This window comes from Chionomys nivalis, chromosome 19, assembly GCF_950005125.1.
Source record: "Chionomys nivalis chromosome 19, mChiNiv1.1, whole genome shotgun sequence".
In the NCBI taxonomy this organism is placed as follows: domain Eukaryota; kingdom Metazoa; phylum Chordata; class Mammalia; order Rodentia; family Cricetidae; genus Chionomys; species Chionomys nivalis.
In genome coordinates, this window is record NC_080104.1 from 4,231,020 (window position 1) to 4,242,751 (window position 11,732).

Consider the following 11,732-nt stretch of genomic DNA (forward strand, 5'->3'; position numbering starts at 1 on the left):
AACATAAAGGCCCATACTCTGTTCTCACTACCCCAGAGCCGTGAAGGTCACTCATCATTCCATAGACCCACTACACACCTGCATGGGACTACAAAATATAATGACAGATGGGTAATCACCAGGTCCTCCTATCCCCAAAGATAAGACCCATTTGGGCCTTATAATTATGGTTGTCCTACTTTGTCACTTTGTTTCCCATTGGAAAGGCTTCATAAGCAGACACTTGGGTGTGAATTAAGAAAGACCCAAGCAGGGAAGCTCATAGCCAATCTAGCCACTGAGACCCAACCCACCTTTCAGTAGATTTCTGTAAAATAGCGCATCCAGAAGTTACTGCGGGATGGCTCTTTTGCACCTAGGAAGGAGGACACCACTGGAATTATAGGTCCACTAGTGAAGAGACGGGGCTCTCACCTATTTAGTGCTATGCCTGCCTGCCTAATGATCCCCAGCTGCCAAAGTCCAGGCAAATAACCATTGTTTGTGTGGGATTGTGAAATATAGTCTTCCTGGGTGCACACTGATCCCTAAATTTTTTTATACACTGGAGGAGAACCCACTCCTTTGTATCACAATTATATTGTTCCACAGGTGTTCATCTGTAATGGAAGAGAGGATAGGGACGACCAACATCTAGACTCTGGGATTCCCTGGGTATAGTGAGCCACCCTTATTCTCATGCCCCCATCGGTGGGAACAGGCATCATGGGCTCCCCTACAGTTGAAACTTCAGTCATAGCCATGTGAACTAAAACCTTTAGGGAACTCTGTGCTCAAGAAGACATAGACCTGGGCCACTTGGAAAATTCTGCTTTACATCTGGAAGCCCAGTTAGATTCCTTAGAAGAGGTTTTTCTTCAGAATCAAAGAAAGTTTTCCTCTTTATAAGACAGGGAGGTCTCTTTATGATACTGGGAAAAACTTGTTGTTTCTATGCCAATAACTCAGGGATAATTAAAAGTAAGTTTGTTAATGGTCAAAAATAAGCTTCAGAAAAGAAAAATGGGATATCACAAATCTAAAAACTGGTACCAATCTTTGCTCTCCTGGTCCCCCTAAGTAAATAGGCTACTTTTAGCCACGACTGGGCCATAAATCATTTTGCTCCTAGATCTCCCTGTAGGACCCTGCTGGCTCAGTTGTCTATTTAGCTATGTATAGAAAACAGAGAATAAATTTGTTTAAAACACTACAGCTAAGGAGATGATATAATCCCTAGCCCCCAGGTGAGTGGATGGTTTGACTAATGCTCTTAGAGACAGTGAGGAATGTAACAGACCCCTAGGCTTTAGTTGGGCTCCAGACCTTAGCACAACTGACTCCATGATGGAATGGAAGTATCATTCAGACTGTGGGATTCAGCATGTACACAGCACCACCTTTCAGCACAAAAAAAGACCTAATTCATAAAAGTTCATAGTTTTGGGAAAGGCCCTATATGTACTAACCTTGTCTTTTGTTTTCTGTAGTTTGCTTCTGGGGAACTGTTCTTGATAACTGAGATATGTCACCCAGGATGTGGTTTATGATCTTTAAAGCTCACCCCAAGAAAGGCTTTGAGATATACAGGGATCCTGAACACACAGTGTAGTCCTAGCTGGATAATAAAAATTTTCCTTTGGTTTAAACCCAAACTGAGCAATCTTACCTGGTGGATACAATGAAGGAAGGGTGTGTACTCTCCACATTTATTGTTCAACTTTGCTACAAACCCAAAACTCTCTAAAAATCTACTAGATAGACAGATAGATAGATAGATAGATAGATAGATAGATAGATAGAGGGAGACGGACAGAGAGATGAAAGAAAGAGACACACAAAGAGATGGAGATTATAATAGTATAATAATAGCTAAAACATAATTACTTATAAACATTTGTAAGTTTTCATTTAGTATTTTTTAATAATTTCTCCCACAACTGCTAAAGGTTAGATTTTTTTTGTATTTATATTTATTCTTACAAATTGTGTTACATTATCTGTCTCTGCTTTCTAGTCTGGTGCTAGCCAAATTCTTCACCAGTACTATTTTATTTGTTTTTTTTTTCTGTTTTTTAAGGCACAAGAGTCAGTTAATTATAGTACCCCAGTGGATTTTGGTAATGGTGGGTTCTAAAAGTTTTCATTTCTTTTTAAATTACAAAATAGATATTATATGTATTTATTATGTTCAAAATATTTATACCTGTATATACTTTTAAAACATTTTGTTTTTTAATATTTATTTTTTATTTTAACATTAAGTGTATACGTGTCTTTGCACATGTGAGTTCAGAAAAGGGTTTTCAGTCTCATGAAGCTAGAGTTATAGGTAGCTCTGAGTTATTTGATTCCACCACTAGAAACCAAACTTTAATCTGCTAAGCCATCTTTTAAGCACTAACACTTACTTAATTTTTACTTCACAGCAATTATGAAATGATATATGACATACATTGTATATGTACTGGTTAGATTTTTGTCAGCTTGATGCAAGTTAGAGTCATCTGAGAATAGGGAATCTCAATATTATGAAAATACCCCTTACCACTTTAGAATATAGGCAGGCCTGGGGGACATTTTCTTAATTGTTGACTGACAAGGAAGAGCCCAGCCTACTGATGGCAGTGCCATCCTTGGTCAGGTGGTTCTGGAAGCAAAGCCTCCATCAGGGCCATCCATGTAATATGCTGAATTAAAAATCTGTGGTTTACAAAGAATGGATAAAGAAAATGTGGTATATTTACACTATGGAGTATTACTCAGTTGTCAAAAACAATGACATCATGAAATTCACAGGCAAATGAATGGAACTAGAAAAAAATTATTCCAAGTGAGGTAACCTAGACCCAGAAAGACTAGCATGATGGTGCTTAGTCCAATTGTCATCAGAGAGGCTTCATCCAAACGTTAGGTGGAGTTTAGGGAATCCTGCAGAAGGGGAGAGAAATTGTAGGAACCAGAGGAGTAAAAAGGGCACCACAAGAAAGCCACAGAATCAACTAACCTGCACTCATAGGAGCTCACAGAGACCGAACCAATAACCAGGAAACCTGCATGGGACTGACCTAGGAACACCGCGCATATCTTGTGTATCTTGATTCTCTTGTGGGACTCCTAACAGTGGGGGCTGTTTCTGACTTTTGTACTGGATTCTGGCACCCTATTCCTCTTGCTCCGTCACCTTGCCCAGCCTTCACACATGGGGAGATGCTTAGTCCTGCTGCAACTTGATATGCCGTGTTTTGTTGATATCCCTGGGAGGCCTGTTCTTTTCTGAACAGAAATAGAGGGGGACTAGATGCAGCACATGGTGGTGGGGGGGGAGTGGGTAGTGGTGGGGATGAGGGCAGACAAGAGGTGGGGGAGGGACTGGGATGAGAAGAGGGAGTGTTAACTGCAGCAAGAATGTTAAATAGATGAATAAGAAAAAAATACTTTCGATCCACTGTTAGACAGAGATTGAGAGAACATGTAAAGAGAGAATGCAAGATTGATCATCCTAGCAGCAGACTGTCCTTCACTAGAACATTGAAAGCAACAGCTTCTCCTTAAGGTCTCAGGTTGGGTTCACAGCACCAAGGGTCTGAATTTTCATAAGGTTGAGAAGGTTATGGACCAGGATGATAATAAACTTGGTGGAAAATTGCAATGGCAAAAATTCCATTTTTTTGTAATTTGGGGTAGGAATGGTTTGTGCTTGCAGATGTTTTGAGCTGGGGAACTTCCAGGATTTTACAATCTCTTTTGGGCTTTTAGGTTTGCCTTTGGTCACCACACACTTTATGGGAATGGGAGGAGGGTCCTGATTATCATCTATATGGAGGGCAATACAGAGGCCTGGGCTCTTTCTAACATTTCCCTTTTCGGAGTCAATAAAAAAGTATGTTTTTAGCAACAGCATTCCAACTTGAAATTGTAATCTATCTGTTTCTGCTTGTGCTGATGCAGAACAAAATGTTTAAAATACAGAAACAGTAGAATTAGTGGTTTAAAAACAAAATGTCAATATTTATTATATATATGTTATAGATACACACATAAACTTGTCAGAAAAGTGAAAAATGTATCCAATCTATGAGGAAATGATAGCTTTCTCCACTTTGAAGCAATATGAAAAATGAATATGTTAATATATCTTAAAATAGTATCATGTTAAGAGAACAGCAGTAGTTTGAATCATAACTTACATAAGATAGGACACACTATAAAACATTAAGAACAAGGTAATGAGCAAAATAGCAAGACATCAAAAAATAAGAGGCCAGTAACACGAATTGACAGTTCATAGGGGAAGCACATCCAAAATAGTGTGTGAGAGACCAGATAGTAAGACACGGAGTGAAGCATGAGACACTGCAAATCATAGAGACTGGAAGCACCCTATGCTGGTAAAGTTGGAGTTAAACTTAGCCAATTTTTATTGATTAGCTTTGTTCTTTGACAACTCGTGGGTGTACATATTGTCTTCTTCCATCCTTACTGACTCCAGCACTCGTAATGCTTCTCCTATTTTTAAACTTTTGCTTTTGCTTGGTGACTAACTTTTATATGTATATTTTAAGAGGTAACACATAAACTGAAAAGTAAAGATATTGGCAACAAGTATTCCCCACATTAAAAATATAATAAATTCTTTTTTTTTCATTTTTTTTTATTCTTTTTTAATTAAAATTTCCAACTGCTCCCCATTTCCCATTTCCCTCCCCCTCCTCCCACATATTGACCCCTCCCCCTGCTCCCCTCCCCCTATACCCACTCCTCTTCTCCTCCCCCCAGTCCATTCCCCCTCCCTCTTGATACTGAAGAGCAGTCCAAATTCCCTGCCCTACAGGAAGACCAAGGTCCTCCCACTTCTATCTAGGTCCAGGAAGGTGAGCATCCAAACAGGCTAAGCTCCCACAAAGCCAGTTCATGTATTAGAATCGAAACCTAGTGCCATTGTCCTTGGCTTCTCATCAGCCTTCATTGTCCGCCATGTTCAGAGAGTCCAGTTTCAACCCATGCTTATTCAGTCCCAGTCCAGCTGGCCTTGGAGAGCTCCCAATAGATCAGTTCCACTGTCACAGTGGGTGGGTGCACGCCTCGTGGTCCTGATTTCCTTGCTCATGTTCTCCCTCCTTCTGCTCCTCATTTGGACCTTAAGAGCTCAGACCGTTGCTCCAAATTGGGTCTCTGTCTCTCTCTCAATTCATTGCCAGATGAAAGTTCCCGTGCCATTCTCCTTGGCCTCTCGTCAGCTCTCATTGTCCACCACATTCAGAGAGTCCAGTTTTATCCCATGTTTTTTTCAGTAGCAGTCCAGCTGGCCTTGGTGAGCTCCCAATAGATCGGCCCCCCTGTCTCAGTGGTTGGGTGCACCCCTCATGGTCCTGACTTCCTTGTTCATGTTCTCTCTCCTTCTGCTCCTCATTATAACCTTGGGAGCTCAGTCCGGTGCTCCAGTGTGGGTCTCTGTCTCTATCTCCATCCATCGCTAGATGAAGGTTCTATGGCGATATGCAAGATATTCATCAGTATGATTATAGGATAGGTTCATTTCAGGTTCCCTATGCTCAGGTGCCCCAATGAACTAACTGGGGACATTGCCCTGGGCATCTGGTAGCCATTCCAAGTTCAAGTCGCTTGCCAACCCTTAGGTGGTTCCCTTAACTAAAGTATGAGTTTCCCTGCTCCCCTATCCCACCTTCCTTTATCCCCAATCACCCCGATTCCCCCAGTTCCCCTCATCCTCTCCTTCACACTTTTCTCTCCCCATCACCCCTCATCCCCATCCCACCCCACCCCAAAGATTCCAATTTTTTGCCCATCAATCTTGTCTATTTCCCATAGCTGGGAGGATATCCATATGTTTTTCCTTGGGTTTACCCTCTTGTTTAGCTTCTTTAGGATCACAAATTATAGACTCAGTGGCCCCTATCCATGGCTAGAAACCAATTATGAGTGAGTACATCCCATGATCTTCTTTTTGGGTCTGGGTTACCTCACTCAGGATCGTATTTTCGATTTCCATCCATTTGCATGCAAAATTCGAGAAGTCATTGTTTTTTACCGCAGAGTAGTACTCTAATGTGTATATATTCCACACTTTCTTCATCCATTCTTCCATTGAAGGGCATCTAGGTTGTTTCCAGGTTCTGGCTATTACAAATAATGCTGCTATGAACATAGTTGGACAAATGCTTTTGTCATATGATAGGGCATCTCTTGGGTATATTCCCAAGAGTGCTATTGCTGGGTCCAGGGGTAGGCTGATCCCAATTTTTCTGAGAAACCGACACACTGATTTCCAAAGTGGTTGCACAAGTTTGCAGTCCCACCAGCAATGGATGAGGGTACCTCTTTCTCCACAACCTCTCTAGCAAAGGCTATCCTTGGTGTTTTTGATTTTAGCCATTCTGACAGGTGTAAGATGATATCTCAAAGTTGTTTTGGTTTGCATTTCTCTGATCGCTAAGGAGGTTGAGCATGACCTTAAGTATCTTTTGGCCATTTGAACTTCTTCTGTTGAGAATTCTCTGTTCAGTTCAGTGCCCCATTTTTTAATTGGGTTAATTATCCTTTTAAAGTCTAGTTTCTTGTGTTCTTTATATATTTTGGAGATCAGACCTTTGTCTGTTGCGGGGTTGGTGAAGATCTTCTCCCAGTCAGTAGGCTGCCTTTTTGTCTTAATGACAGTGTCCTTCGCTTTACAGAAGCTTCTCAGTTTCAGGAGGTCCCATTTATTCAATGTTGCCCTTAATGTCTGTGCTGCTGGGGTTATACATAGGAAGTGATCTCCTGTGCCCATATCTTGTAGGGTACTTCCCATTTTCTCTTCTATCAGGTTCAGTGTGTTCAGATTAATATTGAGGTCTTTGATTCATTTGGACTTGAGTTTTGTGCATGGTGATAGATATGGGTCTATTTTCATTCTTCTACAGGTTGACATCCAATTGTGCCAGCACCATTTGTTGAAGATGCTTTCTTTCTTCCATTGTATACTTTTAGCTCCTTTATCGAAAATCAGTTGTTCATAGGTTTGTGGGTTAAAATCCGGGTCTTCTATACGATTCCATTGGTCGACTTCTCTGTTTTTATGCCAGTACCACGCTGTTTTCATTACTGTAGCTCTGTAATAGAGTCTGAAGTCAGGGATGGTAATACCTCTAGAAGTTCCTTTATTGTATAAGATTGTTTTGGCTATCGTGGGTTTTTTGTTTCTCCATATAAAGTTGATTATTGTCCTTTCAAGATCTGTGAAGAATTTTGATGGGATTTTAATGGGGATTGCATTGAATCTATAGATTGCTTTTGGTAGAATTGCCATTTTTACTATGTTGATCCTCCCAATCCAAGAGCAAGGGAGATCCTTCCATTTTCTGGTATCCTCTTCAATTTCTTTCTTCAAAGACTTAAAGTTCTTGTCAAATAGATCTTTCACTTCCTTGGTTAGAGTTACCCCAAGATATTTTATGCTTTTTGTGGCTATCGTGAAAGGTGATGATTCTCTTATTTCCCTCTCTTCTTCCATATCCTTTGTGTATAAGAGGGCGACTGATTTTTTGTAGTTGATCTTGTATCCTGCCACATTACTAAAGGCGTTTATCAGCTGTAGGAGTTTTTTGGTGGAGTTTTTCGGGTCGCTCATATACACTATCATATCATCTGCAAATAATGCAAGTTTAACTTCTTCCTTTCCAATTTGAAAATCCTTTATCCCCTTATGTTGTCTTATTGCTATTGCTAAAACTTCGAGAACTATATTGAAGAGGTATGGAGAGAGTGGACAGCCTTGGCGTGTTCCTGATTTTAGTGGGATGGCTTTAAGTTTCTCTCCATTTAATTTGATAGTAGCTGTCGGCTTGCTGTATACAGCTTTAATTAAATTTAGGTATGACCCTTGTATCCCTAATCTCTCCAAGACTTTTCTCATAAAGGGATGTTGAATTTTGTCAAATGCTTTTTCAGCTTCTAATGAAACGATCATATGGTTTTTTTCTTTCAGTTTATTTATATGATGGATTACATCGATAGATTTGCGTATGTTAAACCAGCCCTACATCTCTGGTATGAAGCCTACTTGATCCTAATGGATAATTTTTCTAATGTGTTCTTGGATTCGGTTTGCAAGAATTTTGTGGAGGATTTTTGCGTCGATGTTCATGAGTGAGATTGGCCTGTAATTCTCTTTCTTGGTTGGGTCTTTGTGTGGTTTTGGTATCAGAGTTACTGTAGCTTCATAAAAGGAATTTGGCAATGACTCTTCTGTTTCTATATTGTGAAATACATTAAGGAGTATAGGTATTAGGTCTTCTTGGAAGTTCTGGTAGAATTCCGCATTGAAACCATCTGGTCCTGGACTTTTTTTGGAAGGGAGGTTTTTGATAACAGCTTCTAATTCTTCACGACTAACAGGTCTATTTAGGTTGTTCACCTGGTCCTGGTTTAACTTTGGTATATGGTATTTATCTAAAAAAGTGTCCATTTCTTTTACATTTTCCAGTTTTGTGGCATACAGGCTTTTGTAGTAAGATCTAATGATTCTCTGAATTTCCTCTGTGTCTGTGGTTATGTCCCCGTTTTCATTTCTGATCTTATTAATTTGCAAATTCTCTCTCTGCCATTTGATTAGTTTGGATAGGGGTTTATCAATCTTGTTGATTTTCTCGAGGAACCAGCTTTTTGATTCATTGATTCTTTCAATTGTTTTCTGTGTTTCTATTTTGTTGATTTCAGCCCTCAGTTTGATTATTTCCAGTCTTCTACCCCTTCTAGGTCAGTCTGCTTCTTTTTTTCTAGAGCTTTCAGGTGGGCTGTTAAGTCTCCAATGTGTGCTTTCTCTGTTTTCTTTAAGTGGGCAGTTAGTGCTATGAACTTTCCTCTCAGGACTGCTTTCATAGTGTCCCATAGGTTTAAGTATGTTGTTTCTTTATTTTCATTGTCTTCAAGGAAGACTTTAATTTCTTTCTTTATTTCTTCCTTAATCCAGGTATGGTTCAGTAGTTGACTATTCAGTTTCCATGAATTTGTAGGCTTTCTGGGGGTAGCATTGTTGCTGAATTCTAGCTTTAATCCATGGTGATCTGATAAGATACAGGTGGTTATTAATATTTTTTTGTAACTGTGGATGTTTACTTTGTTACCGAGTATGTGGTCGATTTTTGAGAAGGTCAATGAGCTGCAGAGAAGAAGGTATATTCTTTCCTATTTGGGTGGAATATTCTATAGATGTCTGTTAAGTCCATTTGATTCATTACCTCCATTAATTCTCTTATTTCTTTGTTAGGTTTCTGTCTAATTGACCTGTCCATTGGTGAGAGAGGAGTATTAAAGTCTCCTACTATTAATGTGTGCGGTTTGATGGCTGCCTTGAGTTTTAACAATGTTTCTTTTACGTACGCGGGTGCTTTTATATTAGGGGCATAGATATTCAGGATTGAGACTTCATCTTGATGAATTGTTCCTGTTATGAGTAGAAAATGTCCCTCTCCATCTCTTCTGATTGATTTAAGTTTGAAGTCAACTTTGTTAGAAATTAGTATGGCCACACCTGCTTGTTTCTTAGGTCCGTTTACTTGATAAGCCTTATCCCAACCCTTTACTCTGAATAGGTGCCTGTCTTTGTGGTTGAGGTGTATTTCTTGTAAACAGCAGAATGTTGGATCCTGTTTTCGTATCCAATCTCTTAGTCTGTGCCTTTTTATAGGTGAGTTGAGTCCATTGACATTAAGTGATATTAATGACCAGTGGTTGTTAACTCCGGTCACTTTTTTAGTAGTAGATTTTGTGTGTTTCCCTTCTTTGAGTTGCGCTGGTAAAGGGTTTCTAGATGTCTGAGTTATTGTGGTCATTGTTGGACTCCTTGATTAGTGATTTTCCTTCTATTACTTTCTGTAAGGCTGGATTTGTGGCTACGTATTGTTTAAATTTGTTTTTATCCTGGAAAATTTTGTTTTCTCCATTTATAGTGAATGAAAGCTTGGCTGGGTATAGTAGTCTGGGCTTGCATCCACAGTCTCTTAGTTTCTGCAGTACATCTATCCAGGACCTTCTGGCTTTCATGGTTTCCATAGAGAAGTCAGGTATAAGTCTGATAGGTTTACCTTTATAAGTAACTTGGTTTTTTTCCTTTCCTGCTCTTAGTATTCTTTCTTTATTCTGTATGCTTTGTGTTTTGATTATTATATGGCGAGAGGATGGTTTTTTTTGATCTAGCCTATTCGGTGTTCTGTATGCTTCTTGAACCTTCATAGGTATATCTTTCTTTAGGTTGGGAAAGTTTTATTCTATAATTTTATTAAATATATTTTCTGGACCGTTGAGATGCGCTTCTTCTCCTTCTTCTATTCCTATTATTCTTAGGTTTGGTCTTTTTATTGTGTCCCATATTTCCTGAATGTTTTGTGATGAGAATTTGTTGGCCTTGCTGTTTTCTTTGATCAGCGTGTTTATTTTCTCTATGGTATCTTCAGAATCTGAGATTCTTTCTTCTATCTCTTGTATTCTGTTGGTTATGCTTGCTTTTGTAGTCTCTATTCATTTACCTAGATTTTCCCTGTCCAGCTGGCCTTCTGTTTGTGTTTTCTTCTTTGCCTCCATTTCAGTTTATAAGTCTTGAACTGTTTCCATTATCTGTTTGATTGTTTTTCCTTGGTTTCCTAGGGTATCATTCACTGATTTGCTCAATTCTTCAAACTTTCTGTTATACTTCTCATCCATAGGGCATCTTTTACATGCTGTTTAAGAGCGTCAATCACTTTCATAAAGTCAATTTTATCTACTTCTTCATGATTAAGGTGTTCATGTCCTCCTGTTGTGAGGTCGTTGGGTTCTGGTGGTTTCATATAGTTTTTCAGATTGTTGGGTGAATTCTTGCATTGGCGCCTGTCCATCTCTTTCTCCGAATGCTCTCCTATGGATCTTCTTTTACCGGATCAGGTCTCCTTGCCTACTGATGTACCTTCCCGGTGATGGCACTCTGCAGTGATAGCTCTCCTGGTGCTCCAGTGATGTCTCTCCTGGTACCAATATCAGATCTCCGTGCCCAAAGACGGCTCTCCTGGTACCCAGATTAGCTCTCCCACTGATGGCTCTCCTGGTGCCAAGATCAAATCTCCCAGCAGGTTGGGTAGTTCATAAACAAAGTCCCTACCTTGCTTGTTGCAGGCAGGCTAGTGAAACAAAGGAAGTCTCGCCTCCCTACTTGCCCTGAGGATTTGCCCCCAGCGCCAGACAGACTGAGCTGGATGGTGCCATGTGCCCAAAGAGGAAAGGGGGCAGAAGGGAGAAGGGTTCTGGATGCAAGCTGGGTGGGACAAGAAGAGAGAGCAGTATGCAGGGTGTAGAGCCCCTGCAGGGAGCCCAGGGAGTATAGGGTGGGGGATGAGGAACTTCAGAGTTCCCTGTCCAGGGCTGCTTCCGCTGCCGCCGATCACAAACTCACCCCACTGCTGTCTCTCCTGGTGCCGAGATCAGACCTCCGTGCAGGTTGGGCAGCTCGCAAACAAAGCGCCCACCCCCTCTGCTGTCTCTCCTGGTGCCGAGATCAGATCTCTGTGCAGGTTGGGTAGTTTGTAAACAAAGCGCCTACCTTGCTTGATGCAGGCAGACCAGTGAAACAAAGGAAGTCTCGCCTGCCTACTTGCCCTGAGGATTTGCCCCCAGCGCCAGACAGACTGAGCTGGATGGTGTTATGTGCCCAAAGAGGAAAGGGGGCAGAAGGGAGAACGGTTCTGGATGCAAGCTGGGTGGGACAAGAAGAGAGAGCAAAA